Below are 17,685 nucleotides of genomic sequence, written 5' to 3'. Positions count from 1 at the left end.
TGACGTCTAAGAATGCATATTATATTACTGCGAAAGATGGAGCATCATATCAAATGAGGCCTCTTATTTATGATGCAAAATTCAAAGTTGTTGAAGAAAAGACACAAGTCATGGCCTGAATATCTTTCTCTGGCCTTTGGCCCACTTTTTTTTTTTGTAAAAGAATTTCTATGCCCGGATGATGACAATGAGAATTGTACTGGAAACAAAGATGAAAAAAAACCACAAAGGAGTGGGTCGACAATTCTTTTTACAAAAATGAGAACCAAAAATTTAATGCTAAAGCACAAAAGCAACCAGGCAATGCAACCTCTAGTAATAACGACGGTGAACAACTAGAGGGGGAAAGTAGTAGTCACTAATACTGATAATTTTGTTAGCGAGACAATTAAAGAACAGTTTTTGCAAAATATATCAATATATAGTAGTGGTGAAAGAAATGAAAAAAGAAGACGAAATGGACACAGTTGCAAATAATCAATGTGCTTCTGAACTTGATCAACGAGATGATCTGATAGAAGAACCTCCACTTGTAATTGGGGAGAAAGCACTAATTCCTTATTTACAGGATATAAAATAATAATGTGCAGCAAAGAACAAATCACCCATCAACTCCAAGATATTCTGACACATATGGGATTTGAAGATACACCTGCAAGTACCAAATAAGAGGATGTAAATGAGGTTGTGTCATCACTAGAGTTAACTCTAGCAACCACTCCAAGAAAAGAGAAAAAAAGGATTGAAAGAGAGTCCTGACAAGAAGTGCAGCTTCCAAATCCAATAGTACATTATGATGAAAGCTCTAATATCGAATATTAGATCAGTGAGAACCTAGAAGGCTTTTCACAGGGTTCAAATGCTTAATAATCATCATAAATTCAGTTATATAGCTTTATTGGAACCTTTTCAAAGAGCTAATCAAATACAAAAGTACAAGAAATGATTAAAAATGGTTTATACAGAAACAAATTACAATGGAAAAATATGAATTTTTGTCAAGGAGGAAGTTATCATGGACACAGATCAGAAAATCACTCTCAGGTTATTTTTCCAAGACATTGGCAGATACTACATTATCACACTAGTATATGCTAAATGTTCAGAAAATGAGAGACAGTCTTTGTAGGATAGTATCTACAATTTCACTTTGAACATGACTTATCCTTGGATTACTAGGGGAGATTTTAATGTAATTTTAAATGAAGAAGAAAAGCTTGGTGGCCTTCCTGTGATGCCTCAAGAATATGAGAATTTTGCTTTTTGTGTCAATTCAAGTGAATTGGAAAAAATCCCTTTCAAAGAAAATACTTTTACATGGTGGAATGGAAGAGTTGGTTCGAATTGTATTTTAAGAGACTAGATAGAATTTTCACAAATAAAGCTTTGCAAGACCTGGTTCTCAAACAGGGAAGTGAAACATCTAGCCAAAACTGGTTTTGACCATACCCCCTCCCTTATTACCTTGGGTCAGAATAATCAGAGTTACATGAGGCCTTTTAAATCTCTTTAATTTTGGGCTAAGCATGAAGGTTTTCTGGACATTGTCAGAGAGAGATTTGGCATACTGACAAAGAGGGTAATTGTTTTTATAAGTTTAAGCACAAAATTAAACATATAAAAATGATTTTATCCAAATGGAACAAAGAGACTTTTGGAGACATTTTTCAGCATCTTCTCATTAGAGAGGAAGTGAAAAAATTAAAAGAGCAGCTCTTTAAAGAAGACCCCTCCCCTGAAAACAAAAGTGTTCTTTAGAAGGCACAAACAAAGTTGAAATTATATTTGCATTATGAAGAGGAGTTTTCGAGGCAGAAGGCTGGACTTATCTGATTCTCAGAAGGAGACAAAATTACTAAGGTTTTCATAACTTAGTAAAGGGGGGAAGATAAAGGCTCAAAATCAAAAGAATTCAAGATTCTGATAGCAAATGGTTGGAAGATAAAAATTTGATGACTACAGAAGCTATAAATTTCTTTCAGAATCAATTTCACCAGGGCAAGGGAAGTCATGATTTCACTATCCTTGACCAGAGTCCTCATCTAATATCAGAAGCTGAAAACGAAGAACTCAATGTGATACCAGAAATAGAGGAAGTCAAACGTGTTGTTTTCAGTTTAAAGGGAGAAAGTGCTTGTGGCCCTGATGGTCTTTCAGGTACCTTTTATCAGATTTTTGGGATGTTGTGGGACAAGATATTTTGGAACTAGTGAAAGCTTTTTTTGAAGGAAATACACTTCCTAGAGCTATCACCCATACTAACCTGATTCTACTTCCTAAGAAGGCTAATCCTTAGAGCTTTGCTGATCTTAGACCTATAAGCCTGAGTAACTTTATCAACAAAGTTATCTTTAGAGTGGTTCATGATAGATTGAAAAATCTTCTTCCTAAATTGATTCCATGCAATCAGTCAGTCTTTGTGAAAGGAAGATGCATTATAGAAAATGTTCTCCTCGCAAAAGAGATCATTACTGATATTACGAAAAGGGGTAAACCAACTAATATTGTTATTAAGCTGGACATGAAAAAAGCACATGACAAAGTTTCTTGGTTATTTCTTACTAAAGTTTTGAAGAAGATGAATTTTTCAGAAGTTTTCATAGAGTTGAGATGGAGATTGATAGCTAATAACTGATATTCAATTCTGTTCAATGGGCAAGCACATGGATTTTTTCATTCCACCAGAGGTGTCAAACAAGGGGACCCATTATCGCCAGCAGTCTTCATTATTACAACAGAAGTCCTATCAAGAGCACTTAACAGTTTATTTGATAGGAACAATTATCAGAGTTTTGGACTTCCTAAATGGAGTGCTAAGATCAATCATCTAGCTTATGCGGATGATATAATAATTTTCACTTCTGCAGAAGAACAATCAGTTTATATAACCATGGAGATTCATAGAGATTATGAAAAAACTTAAGGTCAACTTGTGAATAGAGAAAAGAGTGCTTTCTACATGCTAAGAATTTGCTCTATCACTCTGAAACAATAGATAGCTACTTGGACAGGTTTTTTCAGGTGTACTTTTCCTTTCAAATATCTTGGATGTCCTATTTTTCATTCTAGAAAGAAGAAGGTGTGTACTAAAATGATTAGATAAAGAAAATAAATGACAATTTGCAAAATTAGAAGGGTAAACTACTTTTATATGGTGGTAAGGCAGTGCTAATCACAAGTGTCCTTCAACGCATGCCTTTATACTCCCTCTATTCCACAATAAGAGATGTTGCAAATTTTTTTCAAATTTACCCTTCATTAATTAAAATTTTGGTCGAGTTCCAAGGACTTTATATTAGCAGCTTTCTTGTGACCCCATTAATTGAAGGAGTACTTTATATTAGCAGCTTAGCAGCTTTTAAGTACTTCTTCAATTAAAAGCTTAGTAGCTTTTAAGTACGTTCTAACAGCTTAGCAGTTAGAAATACTCTCTCCACTAATTGAAGGAGTAATTTATATCTTCCCAAGAGTAATGTATCATTATTAAGGTTTTGAAATTTGAAAAGAATAGCAATGGAAAAATATGATAAATTTATGTCTTTGTTTTTTTCTTAACATGTGTGCCAAAATCCAACAATTCACTTATTGTGGAATGGAGGGAGTATTTGCTTTCAGCTATGGCTCTAACCCAATTTACCATCAATAAAATGCACAAAGTTTTTCAATGTTCTTTTGGAGTAACAAAGAAGAAGGAAGAAATAGACATTGGTTAGTTTTGTTGAAAGTTTTCATATACCTAAAGAAGAAGGAGGTTTGGGATTTAGGTCCTTATTTGATCTATCAAAAGCTCTTTTTGCAAAACTATGGTGAAAATTCAGAACTTCTGAAACTTTGTGGTCTAGTTTTATGTGGAATAAATATTGAAAGAAGTTCAATCCTACTTTAGTCCAATGGAAGGGTGGCTCACATTTATGAAAAATGATGCTATAAGCAAGAGATTTAATGGAAAGTCACATATGGTGGGAGACAAGGTCGGGCATTGCAAGTTTTTGGCTTGATAGTTGGACTAGGCTCGAATCACTTGCTAGCATTTTACCTGTTGGTTTTACTATAAATCGGAATATTGATAAAGTAAGTGATGTGTTGAATAATAGGCAACGGAATGTCCCTCCTCTGGTTCAAAATCTTCCTATGCAAGTGGTGGAGCATATCATAACTTATCTCTCTCTAGGTGATACATCTAACAATAGTGATAAACCCGGGTGGACCTTATGACCTTATCTAAGAGTGGGGAATTTACAGTCAAAACAGCTTGGGACAAGGTAAGAAATAGGAAGGAAAAATCTTTATTTTTTTTTAAGATGTGGAAAAAGGGTCTACCTTTTAAAATATCTTTTTGCTTATGGAGATTGTGGAAAGAGAAGCTTCAAGTGGATGATATTGTATCTAGATGTGGAATTACTATAGTTTCAAGATGTAGGTATTGCTTAAACCCTCAACTAGAAACTATAGAACATCTATTTTTAACAAGAGAATTTGCTACTAATATTTGGACGAGATATGTTGCAGCTGCTGGTGTTCATGAGCCTTTTATTCAGATAAAGCAGACTATTGTTAAATGGTGGAAAACCAAGGGCGCATACAAGCTAAAGCCTCTTCTAAGAGTGATTCCTGCTCTTATTGTGTGACAAATCTGAAAATGGAGAAACAATGTAGTGCATGGAGGCAACATGACTAGCAACCGGGTCTTTTATGATATAGATCTTTATCTATATCACTATGCTTTGGTGAAATACCCTTGGATAAATGCTATTCCTAAAACCTGGCCTTTAATAGTACATTTCTTTGAAAGCTTTACATCACAGGTTACTTGCAAACCTACCAAAAACAATTCCCTAGAAAAGGTGCATTCAAATGCAATATCGATGGATCAGCAAAAGGAAATCCTGGTCCTGCATCTTGAGCTTTTTGCATTAGAAATGATGGAGGGAAATTTATCCATTCTAGCACCTGCACTATTCCTAGATCATCAAGCTTTTATGCAAAGGCCAAAGCTATTGAAAAGGATATTGAATATTGTGTGAGGCAACAATTACTACTTTTGAAAGTGGAAACAGATTCTTTACTAATGAAGTAAATTATTGACACAAGATGGAAGGTCCCATGAATAGTGAGCATGAAGGTGAAAAGGATTAAAGAATGAAGAAATAAAGAAGATATAACTTTCACCCACACCATGCGAGAAGGAAATCAAGTTGTGGTTTTTTAAGCTAACATTGTTTTCTATTTTGCAGGACCAATTCAGTATACTCAGTTTGCAGATCTTTCTACTGGAGCAAAATAATTGCTAAACGTAGACAAACAACAGATTCCAAGGTTACGTTTTCAAAAACTGAAGGATATCACACAAGGCAAGACAATGCACAGGGCAGCTCAAAATAAACACAACAAAAAGTCAACTTGTAAAAGAATTGCAGATACACCACCAAGAAGAGGGTTTATTTTTGAAGACAAACCTTTTGATTGAATTTCTCACTCTTGATCTTTGACAGTGGTATTAACTTCAGGAAAGGAGAATGAGTTAGTATCAAATGATTTTTCGACATAGTCACACTCTGCTCTGCTGGGAACTAATCATACAAATCTAACTGGATTTCTTACCTGAGACCATTTATGGACTGCTTAGCTCATTTATATCTTAATGAAGTTTCTTCGTTTCTGGGATTTAGTTACCATAGCACCCGGTGATGGCTTTTTGGGGTGTCTTGTGATGGAACCTACCTAAAGATTATAGAAAAAATAACAGAAATAATTAGCTCAAATAAGATTCCAGCTTAAAATTTAGCTTAGTTTTCTCAACAGATAAAAAATTAGCTTAGAATCGAGATTTCCACTGGCTATCAAGTTGGCATCGAAGTGAACAAGATGGATCGCTAGCTGCGGAGGCTTCTGATTTCCCCTTTTGCTTGTTTACTTTTTCTTTTCTTTTTACTTTTCCTTTTCATTTTTAGGAAGAGTTTTTTGTTTCCTATTTTGGGCTAGTTTTTTTTTGGTCTAAGGGTGTGTTTGATATGATGGAAAATATTTTCCATAGAAAAAGTTTTCTGAAAAATAAGTTGGTTTTTCACTTATTTTCTCATGTTTGGTTGATGAGTGAAAAATATTTTTTGAAAAATATTTTATGATATTTAGTTGGTGAGTAGAAAATATTTTCTAGTGTTTGGTTGGTGAGTGAAAAAATATTTTTTAGAAAATATTACTAAGTGTTAACTAGTATATCACTGTCTCTAGCAACTCAATAATTTATAAGAACTAATTTAAGCGTAGCAAATAATATTTATATCGAGTACTAAAATATTACAAGTCACTAAATTTTAAGCAACTACTAATTAGCAAGCATAGGAGACTTTTTTCAATATTTTGGCGAGACAATCTCAAGATACTACATTCAATAAAAATATAACGAAACGACAAACTTATTCAACCTTATGAAACAAGTTACAACGATGACAAAATGGAATATGCAATTAGCAAAAGTAGCATAGGAAAATCTTCCTCTGTGCACATGGAAATAACAGTACATTTAATGAACATTGGAAATTAAAAAAAAAATCAGGCTTCACTATTTTTTATTTCAAGCAGTGAAAAATTGGAGCAACGCACAGTAAAAAGTATTTCTTAGTAATGAGAATTTTTTGAGTAATGTGAATTTGAGTGTTATTGGGGTGGGGGTAGGGTCATAAGCCACATTTGTTATTTTCTGAAAAATGACTTCCCTTGGCCCATGAGGAAAGTCATTTTCCCTAAAATTGAGGAAAATGAGTTATTGTGGAAAATATTTTTTCAACATTTTATTATAACCAAGCAAGGGAAAATAGGAAAATATTTTCCATCATACCAAACACACCCTAAACGTTTTTTTTAGAGAGATTTGGCAGAAAATTAATTTAAAAAGAAAATATAAAATATGATATTAATATATAATAATTAATTTTACTAAAAATTACACAAATACACAACTTATGTTTCTAATATTACAAAAAATTTTAACTCCCTAAACATATTACAAAAATCCCAATATATACACAAAATGTTATGTATATGTCGGTTATGTTGTGTATATTAATAGGGAGAGAGGGTAAAGTAATTAAAAAAGTGGGAGAGAGTGTAATTACTTTCAAAGAGTTGATATTTATGTTATTTATACTTAATTTTATATATTGATGGTCCATCGTACGGATATTAATAGTAATTTAATATAACAATCAATTTCTGTTAACTCAGGCCAAACTTAAAGAATCAAAAATATTAAATAGTACTATATATTTAAGTAAGAGAAAAATGTGTGAAAAATATCTATACTTTGACGAAATTTGTAGTTACGCATTCTGAATTTTGCGGACCCCTCTAAATTATTTTTTACCATATTTAACTGACATATATTTGGCACTTGAACTACTGCATGTATTTTATGCACATTAAGCGCATGAGAAAAAAGTTTGATAAGGGTTAATATATGTCAGTTAAATACGTCATAAGACCCCATAAAATTTACCTAAATACAAGTATTTTCGCAGATTTTTTCTTTTAACGAATTATTGTCCCATTTTTGTCATTTTCCTCTGTTTTGCAGAACTCGGAACCAAAATGAGCCACGAAATTAAAAAAGTGACCAAAATAGGCCACCTATTTTAAAAGTTATCAAAATAGGCTAAACGTAATTATTTATTACGTTTTTCACTTTTTTTTAACGTCAACTAACAGAGTTGACTTTTACAAAAACGTAAAAAATTCTTACGTTTTACACATTTATTTGTAAAACGTAAGAAACTCTTACGTTTTATAAAAAAAAATGTAAAACGTAAGAATTTCTTACATTTTACACGATGGTCGAGGAAAAATAATGCAGTGAGTTGTCAAATCAATTAAAAGTCACTTTTCAGAAAAAATGTCCTTCAACGTAACAAATACTTACGTTCTTCACTTTTTTTAGCAGTGGTCCTCCTTCCCCACTATTTGCACATATTTCTCAACAACAACAAACCCAGTATATTCACTTTATTTTGTGGTCCCCCACCGCCACTTTAAAAGGTCGTCCCTACAAGAATTATATTTTTTTGTTGTGTTAAAAATATGAAATTAATTTTTTCGGTTAGTGTTTTATTGTAGTTCACAATTAGTGTTTCGATTAGAATATTGAGGAGACTCGCATGTACAAAACTAATTTTTATTATAATTAATAAAGTAAAAAATCACACTTTAATTTAGGAATGTATAAAAATTGCATCGATAAAAATGTTATTGATTTATCATTATTTTTTAATAATTTTATTTAAAAAAATTATTGCGTTATTTGTTCGATTTTGATTTTTTATTGGTAAACCGATAACCCAATAAGATTATGCTAAATAAGATTTTATTTATATATATATATATATATATATATATATATATATATTGACAGCAATTAAGATTCGGCTACAACAATATATTGATAAACAGTATAACTATAAATAATAGAAGTTTTTATCTTCTTATAGAAAAGCCAACAATAACCAAGAAATATTAGAAGTATAACTACAAATATATTATTTTAATCAGCAAAGAAATATAACTAGATCCGTCAAAACACACCAACTTATCAAACTAATGCATAATTGCATATGCCAACATCAATTTTCAATTCAACGACACAAAACTTAAATGAACAGCATCACATTACATATGAAACTAATGCACAAAATTAGCTCCAATAGCCTTTTGCCTTTCAACTCTTTTTGTTGTTTGTTAGTCTTCTTCAACAAACTCAAGATCATAATATTGGCTTGACATGGAAATTCTGGATCATACCAATCAAAAATATTGCAACTAGTTCGAAATAGAGACTCCAATTCATTAAAAAGAAAGTGATAAAATTTAGTTGCTGCTAAACATAAACAAAAAGACGAGAGAATATAAAAATTGCATACACCATAATGCATACAACCGAGAAATCTACATCCGGGATTATCATCCAACCATGAAATTCTCAGAATTAGAGCCCAGGTCAAGCCATTGTCCCATTGTCCCAGGTCAAGCCATTGTCGTTCTCCTTTTATTAAATGATGTGTTTCATCAATCTAGTGATTTTCCTCATATTGCTCAATATCAAAATATTCATACCTGCAGATATGATTTTGATTTGAACAAAACTATTAATGAAAATGACTGGTAACATTCATTAATTTGTGTCATTTTTATTAAAAAAAAATTGTGAAATATTTGTAGTGTTTGATTATTATTTATGTTTGTAGGCCTTTACCACAAAATGAGATGAATATTGCTCCAAGTTATGGACATGATCATTATTTTGGGCAGACCTCACAGTTTGGATTGATGAAAAATGTTGAAACGTTCTTTAATGTGCACGGGTAGTCTAGTTTTGGTGCAACTGATTATTATCGGTACGTTTACCATTTGACGTTTAATTTGAATAGTTTTAATTAATATGATAAACATATATATTTATATATTTTATTTTTCATATTTAAGGTAAATATTACGCAAGATCAGCCCAATGTTCCTTCAAATATCGACAATGTTGATCAGCCAAATTATCGATCAAGCTTACAAAGTGATAGTGATTATTTGTCTAACGCTGATGAATCTGATGATGAACTCCCATTTGTAGCATTGTCGAGTGATGATGAATTTATGACTCCCGATCTCTCAGCAAGACCAATGTCCATGAGTCCTACTCACGTTGAAGAATCTTTACCACCACAAAATCTGCATTTAGTAGTCAAGTCACCATCAGTGCATATCCCTGAATTTTATCATCGTGAAATTCCTTATCTTGACCACCCTTTAGATGGTCCAGATGTGTTTATGGATACCCACAGTGATAAATGTACATCACAGGGTACGTGGCGTGAACCACAAGATTTTATGAATATTAATTTTTATGTTGAAGAAGGCATGTTGTTCAAGTCAAAGAAGGAGGTGCAAAAAGCATTTAATATTTTACATTACAAGTAGGCGAGAGAGTACTATGTCAGTAAGTCGACAAAAACGTCATGGAAAATTTGTTGTAGACGTGCAAATCAAGGGTGTGAATTTAAGGCCACAGTATATAGGTTCAAAGAGACTAATATGTGGACAATCGGGACGTACCATGATGAACACATATGTAATATGGGTATGTGTCGTGAAGGTCACTTTAACCTGAATGTCGAGATGATTGCTTCTATTCTTCTCACTGATATAGAAAAGACGCCAAGGTATTATTTTATGGCTGAGTTATTTTTTACTTCAATAAAGAAATACGTATTTGTGTTTGAAAATTATTATGATTTCAAAATATCAGGTTTCCTATCAAAGATTGTCAAACAACGGTTCTCAAAGTATGTGGTAAAACTGTAAGTAGAAGAAAGACCTATCTCGGACACAAACGTGCTTTTGAAAAAATCTACGGTACATGGGAATGCTCTTTCAATCAGTTGTCGAGGTACATGCACGCGTTGCAATGCTACAATCCAAGCACTGTTGTGGAATAGAAATTGGAATGGCATGATGATATTGATGGGCTGATATTCAATTATGTGTTCTAGACTTTCAAGCCATGTGTTGATGGATTTTTTTACTGTCATCCCGTGAAATCAATTGATGGAACACATGTATACGGTAAATATGACATCAAAATATTGATTGCAGTTGGAACGAGCGGTAACGTCTCATTTTTTCCCTTGGCCTTTGCTATAGCTGCGAATGAGAGCAAAGAGACGTGGACTTTATTTTTGGATCATTTGCATCGGCATGTTGTAAGGAATCGTAGAGGCGTAACATTAATATAGTATAGGCATCAAGGAATATTGTCAACTCTATATAGCTCACCTAATTGGCAGGCCCCATTTGCTTACTATCGATATTGTTTAAGGCATCTCAAGGCTAATTTTCAAAGACAATTTAAAAATGCTACTCTAAACAATCTTCTATGGGCAGCTGCAATACATCATCAGGAGAATTTTTTTTTGAAAAAATGCAGGAGATTAAAGAGATTAGCATGGAAGTCTATGCATGGTTAATGAGGTTTGATCTTGACAAATGGACAGTGCACAAAGACGATGGTAGAAGATGGGGCATAATGACAACAAATAGCTCTGAGTCTTTCAACGGAATTCTAAAGTCCGCAAGGGGACTACCAGTTACCGCGATGGTAAGACTTATTTATAAACAGGTTATAGGCCGATTTGTTACAAGATCAGCTTATGTTATGCGGTTAATATCGAAAAGTCAGAAATGGATGCCAAATTCATTCAAATGTTTTGAGGATAATTATATAAAATCAGAGGGCCACACGCTTATCAACTATCACCAATAAAGAGATAATATATTTAAGGTGCTAACATGTACGTACTGTGGTCGTGGTGGTAATAACCACATCGTTAATGCATCGCAAGGAATATGTCAATGTGGTAAATGGAAATCATATCACCTTCCATATTCTTATGCCATTAAAGGCCTTGACAAAATTGGTACCAAGCATGGGATCATATTGCACAGGAATATAGTGTGCGCAACTATCAGAAAACCTACTCCAGACAATTTAATCCACTCGGCAATGAGGTGTATTGGCCTCCAAGTCCTTTTACTATGATAGCAAACAAAAGATTTCTACGAAAATTGAACTCCAAGAAAATAACTCACATATATAATGAAATGGACGTTCCAACAAGTGCGCTCTCACGAAAGTGCTCATTGTGCAAACATACTGGTCATGATAAGCGCAATTGTCCCTCGCGAGATCACAATGCTAGTTTATCTAGAGTTAAAAATACCTCATATGGTGGTAGTTGATTTTTGTGTACAAATTTTCATTATTTGTTGAACGCATTGTTAGTACTAATGTATGAACGTTTTTTCTCATGCATGTGAAAAATTTATTTTTTAAATAGTTTTTATTTTTGTGCCAATAATAAACTATTCTATGATCAACAAATTTGTCATACTAATCATTCATGCGGAGTTTCTGCAACAAAATCGATGTCATCATCGTCACAACTATTTACATTTGAATCTTCATTTGTTTTAGCATAGACTCATCACAAACGCTTAGTTAATTTAGACAACAATATGGTACTCCAAAACCTAATGTTTGTGGCAAATATTTTTTTTTTCTGCCTAGCCACTCATTAACAACAGGATATACAGGATAGGAAGCATCTTTGTGTAAGTCTGGATTTTTCAGGAGTTGTCAGTGTACTTCTTCATCAGCTCCCTGATAGTTAAGATCGTTTAGTGCATGAAAGGTTTCTAGTGCTTTTTCCATTTCACATATTTCCTTATTCAAGTGTTCAATAACTGATGTTTCATCCTTGAATTTATATGTCTGAAATGTTGCGGAAATTGCCTATGGGACAGTCAAACCGTGCCACCAACATAAGATTTCACAATCACATCTTTTAGAATATAATTTGGGCCACTGAAGTGTTTCACCCTAAATTAGCACGTCTTTTGGTTTAGAGAATTGTGCCTGTCCCTCGATGATATGTCCGACAATACCTAAATCATAATAAATGGAAATAGGTTCATTCAGAAGTAGACGAAGTAATCCATACCACTGTCTACCTGTTATATCAGTGTAGCAACCAAAATATTTTTTGGGGGTGTAGGAGCTTCTCTCTCCCTTATGGGCTCTTAGTATAGATCAACTTTTCAATCGATCATTTCTATGTATTGTGAATGAGCGAAATAATTGTGTGGTGCTACCACTGATGTATTTATGGTATTTAAGAGGAAATAAATATTACGTTTTTGCAATACTCCTTCGTTTAAAAAAGAATGACCTAATTTGACTAGCCACGTACTTTAAGAAAATAAAGAAGATATTTGAATGTTGTGGTCTTAATCATGTCACATAAAAAGTTAAAATTAAAAGATTGCTAAAAAGGAAAGTAGGTCTTTCCTTTTTAAACGAACGAAGTATTAATTTTATTTTTTGTTATTTATATTCGTTGGTGATGGGACGTGTCAGATAAAAAAAAGTTGGTGTTCGACCGGTCATTAATGCAGTGAAAAATCAAGTATATTCCTTTTCTTTTATAAATTATCATACTACGTAATAATTAGTTTCATTTTTCAATGTCAGATACTGAAAATATCGAATCTGATCAATCAATCACAATGACATATCAGTAGTGATATTGATGTGACAACATGTGAGTTGCTCACACTGTTCTAAATATACAGTAGAACAAAAGTTGGCATTTGAATAGCCCCACAAACTAAGAATTAAAATGTGTGTGCCGTCTAATAATATACCCTTTTACTTTATCCTTTTAAAATATGTATAGGACCTTGATTCAGTGTGGCACCAACTGGTGTAGATGACTTTTCAGCAGTTCCTGTAAATAAATATGCTTCTTGCACTATTATGAGCTTAACAAATATGCTTCTTGCGCTATTATGAGCTTATATAGTGCAGCTATTTGAATTTAGCACCAGCTTTTACAAATCACAATAAGTTGTGAAAACTATCTAAAGTTTTCAAAATTTTAACAATCTTACCAAAATGGTCACAAATAGATTGACTTAATAAAAAGGGCAAGACATGCCAATTGATTACATTCATGATCCACTTTCAGCTTTACCAACAAGAGTTCATACAACTAGTTGCTAAGAAAACTAATAGAGTTAAAAGACTAACCAAGAGTTGCTAATTTCAACATACGTGTACATTATACCAAAAGTCAACAAACAAATGGATCGCCACCATAAAACATTCACTACCAACTGAATGATCAAGCTTCCTGTGAGTTGTTCTTCATCTAAGATGGTTCAGATTCAATTAAGGAGCATCTGGAGCAGTTCCTTTCGACAAGTTCATCCCTTCATTAGTTACTCTCATTGTATTTGAGAAGCCAACCACATTCTTCATATTTCCTATTATATAATCATACTGGAAATATACGATTATCAATCCTCACATCAAGCAAGATACTAAAACAAGGCATAACAAATGATATGAAATAGTGCTTACTGCATCAGCTTGTCCACTTCGGTAGCTCGAGTCGATGGCTTGGTTATAGTTTTCCTCTCTCAAATCCTCAACCTAGAAGTGAAAAATAACACGCAGATCAGAGATCTCAAAAGCAGCATAATAATGAATCCATACAAATGGAGTAACCAAGAAGCAACACCTTTTTTTGAGTTTTAATATACAGAGTTTTGTAGCTGATGTCCGCCTGTGTAGCATTACTTGCAAAGGCCTTTTGCCTCTCTGTTCAGTATTCAAGTAGAAGGTTTCAGGCATACAAGAATAAAGGCGAGTAATTGTAACAATATCATAAAAGACATATTAGAGTTACTCTGTAAGTAAAACAACATAATACTAATGCATAATTGCTAATCACTCTAAGTCAAGGTCCAAAATGCACAATGTATATACTTAGCTCCTGTGTTTCCATATAAATTTCACTTTCTTCAACAAATAAAATAAATGGCGTTGGTTATACCTTCGTGCATTTTACTTTGTTTGATATAATTTGACTTGATACAAAATGTTGTTATAATAACAATGTAATCCAGTAAGTAAGGTATGGGAAAAATTGAGTGTCCACAAAAAAAAAGTATGATGTACCAAAATATCTTTTACCACCCCAATAATGACACACACATTTGGCAAAAGGAAAGGAGAATGACTATTTTTTTTTGGGGGGGGGGGGGGGGAGAACACAAAAGGATCAAAGTTGTTACTTGTTATACACATTTTCAATCAATGTCAACAACCATCACATAATTTATAAGAGTGCATGCACAAAAAAAGACAGTCTAGGCATGCATAGGAGATAAATATTGACACTTGATTTTGGAACTAGAAAATTAGTTTAACAACAAGAACAACAAATAACAATGATGCTAGTGAATCGAAAGAGGCCCACACGGCTTCACTAGACTTCCAACACTTGGTTTTGAAACTAGAAAATGAGTTTAATAACAAGAACAACAAATAACAACAATGCTAGTGAATCGAAAATGGCCCCACACGGCTTCACTAGACTTTTAGATTCAACAACACAATGATAACAAGATTACGAGAGATAGAAACTTGACATACGATATTTAATGATTTAAGACGGGACTACTGAAGAGTACCTACGGAAGTATATTATGTTCCACAACCCTTTGGCTTGCATAGAGCATCCAAAGGCCGAAATCCATCGCCATCCTTCCTCGTCTTAGTTGGAAGAATCTCCTTTCATTTTTTTTTTGCCCTCATAACAAGCACTTTCTGCCCGGGTGGGTGAGCCATCTGTGCATCTATAGTAATGAACTCGTCTTCGTCCTTAGACGGGACTGCTGAAGAAGAACCGTCAATCTGAACAAACAAAGTGATAACAATATTTATATAAGTAGCCCAATATTAATGTTAGCACAAAAAATTAACAAAATTAACACAGTAAATTAAACCTGTGTGTTTAAGGGACATTCAATCGATGCCGGCATCATAGCACTCTGACCTGTCAAACCATGCATGTCCGCAAAGGAAATAGTACAAGAACTTTGAAGCTAATAACAAAATCAAACAAAAGTTAACTGAAATGACTTAAAATTATCTATTAAGGCAATATAGAACGAACTAATAATTATTATAATAAAAAATGAGTATACCTGCGTGTCATTAGGAGGTCTGACCCATATGGGGAGGGTATCACCCTGGCGTACTTCTCCGACTTGGCAAATGGAGGCAGGAAAAGACATACTATCAAGCTAATAACAAAATTAACAAAAAGTTCAGTATATATTATAAAAAATATATATAAAACAAAGAAGTTTAAACTACAAAGTTAAGTTAAGATGTGTCTCAACGTGAAAGCCACTATATGTCGGCATAGCATAACCCATGAACGACTCAAAGCTACGACCAGCCGTCGACACATCAAACATCTCGTTGGTATATTACGTGAATGTTTGCCCAACATTTTGCGTACCAGAGGGGCCCTACAACAAGACATACACCATTATGGCATGAAAATATTATATTACTTACCGGCATATCCGGTATATAACCATCGCCAATAGCTGATCCATAACTCAGACGAACTGCCTCCACATCTCGCCTAGGTATCCCGTCTGCAGGACGAGATGGTAGTTCCATTAGCCTCATGCTATAGGGTCCGACCATGTCAGGAATGACCTCAGATGGAACGATAGGAGTAGACGGTGATGGCTCATTAAACAATTCATGTATAATTGCGTTGCAGGGTCGTCCCTTTGGACGACCACGTCCTCGCCCTCTACCTCATCCTTCACCATGTCCCCAAGCATTTACATTATAATAGGACAAATCAACATCACAAAATGGCCCATCTGGCGGTATGGCATCGCGAGCCTCCTCAAATGTCTGCTTTACCACACACTCTATTTCATGTCCCCACAAAGCATGTGCAAGATCCTTTTGCACTTCTAACGAAATCTTGCGAAGTCCCCTAGACAACGCAACAACACTACCAGCAGAAGGAACAAATCCAGCTCTGTAATTTTCCTGTGCATAAAGGTAGAGATAAAAAGATTATAAAATTATAGTATATTACTATAATCTATAAATTATTTTTTCATGGGTCGTCCCTTGAGGTCTTTTAGAAAATCCAAACGTCAAAATGAAAAATGTTAATTTATCCTTATTTATCTAGCACAAATCAAACAAATGTAAACTCCTACATCATATACGTATGTTTTGTTACAAGAAAATTATAAATTTATAAGTACCTTTATAACAGGGTTTCCTACTAGTAACCGTCCGTGCCTCAAGAACCATAGTGCATAATCTCTCAATACAGCACCATGGACCAGCACAACCAATTTTCCATGTCGATCCCTCCAATCATTAAAATAACCACCTAATAGGTCAACCAACGACTGATCCACCCTAGTACATAGATCAACGTCAAAGTGCTCAGAATTCCACTCTGGGGCTGGGGTATGTGCTGAGGAAGACCAAATTGCCGCATCACCCTATCAAGCACGTAGCACTCACCTACCTCTAAGAAAAGCAAAGGCACTCGTGTAGTCCATACACACATGTCAATCTTGAAACACAGGGGCATTGTATGCAATATTGTATCGTATGGTCTCCACACAAACTATGTTACATAAAGACAATTAGATGGGTTAATAAGAGCAATCATAAGCTTTAACAACCACCTCAACATATGCTTGTTAACAACAACCTCAGCATAAAAACAATTAAGTGGATTAATAAGAGCAATCATATTCTTTTTATGCATCATGCAACACGTAAATGATGGGACAAAGAGAAAAGAGATAATTGGGGGCGGGGGGGGGGGGGACTAGATTTGGATAGTAATTGAAAATGATGGACAGTAAAGTTCTAAAAGTATAACACATAATTAAAACTTACGTTTTGTCATTAAAAAGTGTACAACATAAGGTTTTATTATGTTGTGCAATTTTTTAAACCGACATTTATTAATGATTTGATACATTTGTGGAAAAAAGAATTGTGGGAACCACCTTAATAAGAAAGTGAAGAAAGTAAGTATTTATTAGTTGAAGGATATTTTCTCTGAAAAGTGACTTTTATATTTTCTTACGTTTTACAAATAAATGAGTAAAACGTAGAAAATTCTTATATTTTTGTAAAAGTCAACTCCGTTAGTTGACTGTTAATAAAAATGTGAAAAATATAATAAATAATTACGTTTAACTTTTTAAATAGATGAACTATTTTGATATTTTTTAAATTTC

General features: G+C 33.7%; 1 long non-coding RNA gene across 2 annotated transcripts; it reads right to left on the bottom strand.

Moving 5' to 3' along the window:
* Nucleotides 1-388: 388 nt before the first annotated feature.
* Nucleotides 389-5,966, bottom strand: LOC107859087. Of its 2 annotated transcripts, none has more exons than XR_001671318.2 (3): nucleotides 5,602-5,963; nucleotides 5,457-5,501; nucleotides 389-652 (listed from the first exon to the last, which is right to left on the bottom strand). It is a non-coding gene; the product is annotated as an uncharacterized LOC107859087 (long non-coding RNA). The 2 variants fall into 2 exon arrangements; XR_007052253.1 differs by lacking the exon at nucleotides 389-652 and adding an exon at nucleotides 659-4,950 and having other exon boundaries at nucleotides 5,602-5,966.
* Between the last annotated feature and the right edge of the window lie 11,719 nt (nucleotides 5,967-17,685).

This window comes from Capsicum annuum, chromosome 2 (assembly GCF_002878395.1).
Source record: "Capsicum annuum cultivar UCD-10X-F1 chromosome 2, UCD10Xv1.1, whole genome shotgun sequence".
Classification (NCBI taxonomy): Eukaryota; Viridiplantae; Streptophyta; class Magnoliopsida; order Solanales; family Solanaceae; genus Capsicum; species Capsicum annuum.
This window is presented reverse-complemented; position numbering and strand designations above follow the sequence as displayed.